A 5,297-nucleotide genomic window follows, 5' to 3' on the forward strand; every position below is an offset into this window, starting at 1 on the left:
TTTAATTAGGCTCAATAACTAGATTAAATCTCATTTCTTATTTATTGAACGAGTTAGACTTATTTTAGAATTTAAATATCAGCCATTAGAAATTTATTTTAATTTAAAGCCATCACTGATTGAAGTCTCAGTCATTGTAAATCCTAAATTAAATGAACTACTAGATCATTTTTTAAATTCAAACTCTCTTCTTGAATGATCATGACCGAGTACAACTCGAACTCGAACTCGTAAGCACCTTCTCCCAAATCTCTCTATAAATATCTCCCTTCCATGTGTTTTTTGAAAAAAAAAAATATCATAAACCTCCATAAGTGCAGTGATCGAACCCAAGATACCCAATCCAGCACCGTGATCAATTTTGTATTGAAAATTTTTGGAAGCAATAATACAAGGTAAGTAGCTTAATCATAAATTAGGATTAACATACATTAGATAGTTATACATTATAATTAAAGCCAATTCTTTCGAAGCCAATATTTATGTATCATGCATGTTATAATATTTGTAAGCACGTCATTCATCATGTTTCATTCTGTAATACCCGAGTCCTACTACGTAGATCCTTACGTCGTTTATTAATTCTTTAAGTTAAATATTTTGAGATAAAGACTTTTAGTATTTTTATTAATTCATTTTAAGATGGGTATATTCTTATTTTATGTGGGTTAGTAAATAATTTAAGCATATGATTTTTATGATCTTACAATATTTTCTTTCAAACCCATTAATTTCTATTTACTCAAGAAATAGTCCAAACTCTTTTGATCTCTACCACCCATTCCCTAGCTTATGGGATAAGCTTGATCAAACTCATTGGCTTTTCTTCTCCTTTACCCGTAGCTTCCTCAATAAGCCAATTGAAATCCCCTTTTCTCCCTTACACGTCGGCTTCCAAGAGAAGGAACAAATCTTTTTCTTTCTCTTTTGCACCTATCGACTTCTAGAGCAAGGAAAGGAAGAAAACTCTTCCAGCCCTCACCTTGCGACAAACCCTTCTCTCCCATTCCATTTCTCCTCCAATCTCAAGCCAAGCTTCCATTTTCCTCCTTCTCAAGAGGGAAATAGTAAGGTAAGAGCATCCTCAAACCTCTCCCTTGTGTGTTTCGAAACTTAGCCATGGTTTAATTAAGTGGGTTTCCCTTGATTGATTATTGACGTTCGGTTTTGGACTTCCAGTGTAACGCCCGTCCTTGTGGTGGGTCTTTTTATAAAATATTTTGAGAAAGGACGACGGGAATTACTGTCCGATTTAAAACTTTTTACTTTCTTCCTAGGGTGCAAGACTCTACGTTTATAAAATAAAATTTGCTTTTACAATAAAAGAGGTTTACAGTGGAAAATATCATTTTTAATAATAAAAGGCCTCTCTTACATTTAAAAGCTCGTACCTAGACTTCCGTGCTCTTCCCCATGGTCGTGTCCGTCCCGACGCGTACTTCATTTCCTTCCCTGTGATGGGGAGGGACATGCATAAAAATTAAAATGAGTCAAAGACTCGTAAGCATTACTTCATGCAGTTAAAATATAATAACATAGGTTTTCATTCATGCATTCATCATTCGTACATACTATACATACATGCATGCATGCATACGTGCGTTCATTTGAAAGCGTCACTAGACGGGATTTTCCTTTCTTTTCATAAAATGTGTCACCCGTCAGTACCTTCATTTCTGCAAGAGTGCAATGCCTTCATTTCTTAAAATGCATTCATTCGTGCGTGCGTGCATACATACGTACATACATACATTCTTTCTTTTCACTTTCATAGGCCGGTACACACTGTTACACCCCGTGTGTTAGGGTTAGCGGCCTATGGCCGATGGATTCGCTCGTGGCCAAGGGTTGGAATCCCATTCTGTTAGGGTGCAGCACTGGGTGCATACCAGTACTACTGCCCGGCATTGCAATTTGCCCATTCAATCATTGGGTACCCCTTTTCATTCATTCATGTGGCTGTTACGTATCTTCATACATTTCATGCTTTCATTTCATTCTTTCATTCATTCATGTCAGCTCTAAGGAGCTGGAGCTTTCATTCAGTTCTTTCTTTTATTTAACAGTCCTTTCATGAGAAAACATTTCTTTTCGTGAGAAAACATCGTTTCGTGAGCATGGGCTCGAACGTCCTCTTTCGTGACGTCCACGAGCATCACCTCGCGGCATTCACAAAAGTGTCAGTTCATACCGTCCATAAAACATAAAGCACGAGCTCAAACTTCGCCTTTCGCGGCATCTGCAAGCATCACCTCGAACGTTGGCTTTCACAGCGTCCACGAGCATCACCTTGAGGCGCTCGCGACGGCGTCGGTCTGTGGGATCCACGAAGGCGTCGGCTCGAGCTCGTCTTTCATGCATTTACATCAATTCATTTTTCTTAGAAAATACGTACAATAGATACATCTTATAGTCATCCATTCGCATGCGTACAATTAATATCTTTGGGTGCGTGAAAATGGGCTTTCATGGAAGGGCCGTACGTACATATACGTTTGAAAGCATGGCATATTCTTTCGTGAACATTTTCTCAAAGATAAAAGCTTTTTGTTTTCTTTTCGTAATTTCTAGAAAACTCCAGAAGGGCATGAACGTAATACTTACCTAGACTCCATGCTACTTTCATACCATGCAGTCCATTCATGCGTGTGTCAGCTGGCAACCTACATGCATACATAACCTTAACGTCATTCTCTATCTAATGCATAAGCAACTTAACTAGAAATAGAACTACACTATACTTGAAACACTCTCCTTCTATCCTATGCACTTACGTGCCCTTCACTATGTCAAAACCATCGGGGACCACTTACGGTCACCACATCTTCCAACTCAACGTCTTGCCTCGAGTGCTCATTCACTAAGGTGAACCCATGATTCACCTTAGGATTAAGACACTAAGACATTCATCTTATTCTCCTTATTAAACTCATCTTGATGCATGACTCAGACCAACTAAGTCACGCATCCCAATCCTAGACAGAACACCCATCACTACTTCCATGCATCTTAGCCCATACTAATCCTCATTCCCATCCATACAAGCCACACGGCTCTAAGCCAACTTTGGGCTTAATCACCGTGCAACTCTACTGTGGACAGATTACCCATTACATATGGTGAATCCGTCTGGTACACGTGTCTCACCAGACTACACATGTACCTTACTCCTTTTATCGCCTAAGATCCACATATAACATGTTGATCATCTGCTCGTAGGGATGAGGGCCATATTCTGATACCAACATTCTCTTGACCCGGCCAGCACAACTCTTCATGCTAGCCGTCCCTTCTTATAGTTCATCCCAACACTTAACGCGACAAAACTCCATTCTCAACTACGTCTTATATCACGTCATATAGCTCAAGACTACTCCCAAGCTCCACCGTGACCTTGTCACGTCACCCGACATCCTGTTACGTCACTTCTATGCCAACTTCTAACTCCTCATGAGTACGGTTCCTCACGTACTCCCGTAACATCGTGACATCTCATCACCTTCCCGTTATGCCATTTCCACACTAACTCGTCACCCATCATAAGCATGAATGTCAGTAACCACGTCACTTCGTGGCGCTGCCCAATCATGCTTCCGCTGCGCACTCTTATACTTATTCTGCTACTACACCCATACTTCCAGCAGTAAGTCAATTACAGAGACATTTGTCACCTCAGACTACAGGTCATGTCACAACTACTTCGGGACACTGTTCCACAGTTCCCGACACAACTCACCACGTTCTACGCCAGCGTCTCATCCATCACAAGCACGACTGTCAGTAACCACGTCACTTCGTGACGTTGCCCAATCATGCTTCTGTTGCATACTCTTACACTTATTCTACTACTTCACGCATACTCCTAGCCATAAGTCCATCACGGTGACACTTGTCACCTCAGACTACAGGCTGCACCATAACTACTTCGGGACATTGTTCCACAATTCCCGACATTACTGATCACGTTCCACACGCATCAACTGCACAACCGTCCTTATCTCTACGACACGTCACACGGAGTGTCACTGCCTCGTGGAGTACACTCCACGCATACTCCTTTTACACACGCTACAACCTATCATCAATATGGCATACCCGCCATACGATGCATCACCCTACCACATGGAGTACATTCCGCGTGTACTCCCTTCACACACGTTACGCCACATCACCATTATAGCGTACACGCCATATGGTGCGTCACTCCATTACATGGAGTACATTCCACGTGTACTCCATTCAAACTCGTTACGCCACATCACCATGATGGCATACCCGCCACATGGTGCATCGCTCCGCTACATGGAGCACACTCCGCGTGTACTCCATACACGCTACGCTACATCACCATCACGGCATACCCGCCGTATGGTGCATTGCTCCATCCTCCCGTTACACACATCACGCCATACAGAGTACACTTTACGTGTACTCTTCCCAATCCATAATACAAGCCAAGAGAGTATATTTCACATATACTCTCCTTATCTCACTTTATGCCACACACAGAGTACACTCAGTGTGTACTCTTCCCATTCCACAATACGCCAGAAGAGTATATTCTACATATACTCTCCTTATCTCACAGTACGCCATACACAAAGTACACTCAACGTGCACTATTCCCACTCTACACAAAGCCATGTCATCCATACAGCACATGCCCTACAACTACACTGCACAGCACAACCACGCCATCATTACAACACAACCTCCACAACTACATTACCCAGCACTGTCCACAACAATTCACAAATATGGCCAACACTTCACAGCGCACTACATAGCGCATCTCAATACAACCCAGCCATTCTCTCAATACTAACAGCACAGTCCACAACCTAATCAACTAATCAATATCAAACATAATTAAAAGGGATTAGAGAGTTATACCATCGACGGGATAACCCGTGCGTTGCCCGTTGATCGTCACAACCAATGACGTCGGAGAAGTCGCACGTGGCGGCTAACCCACGTACGTTGACTATTTGGGCGCTTGGATAGCTAAGTGTGGTCTTGGAAGGGCTAGTGAAGGCCTCGTGTTGGTGGCTGTGAGGAGCAGTACACAGCGTACCTAACCGTGTACAGTGGCAGTCAGTCACGCGCAGTGACTATCCATCACATGCAGTGATTACCCACCACTTAAAGTAGTGGTTTGGACCTAGGGCTTGGCTAAGGGAAATGCGGTGGATCTCATGGTGGCGTCGGGGTGGCGCCACGGTGGCTCACGGCGGCGGTTCAAGGCCGTGAAGTGGGTGAGAGGATGTGGGAGAGTGAGAGAGAGTATGCATGCATGG

Source organism: Juglans microcarpa x Juglans regia, chromosome 5S (assembly GCF_004785595.1).
Source record: "Juglans microcarpa x Juglans regia isolate MS1-56 chromosome 5S, Jm3101_v1.0, whole genome shotgun sequence".
NCBI classification, from domain to species: Eukaryota; Viridiplantae; Streptophyta; class Magnoliopsida; order Fagales; family Juglandaceae; genus Juglans; species Juglans microcarpa x Juglans regia.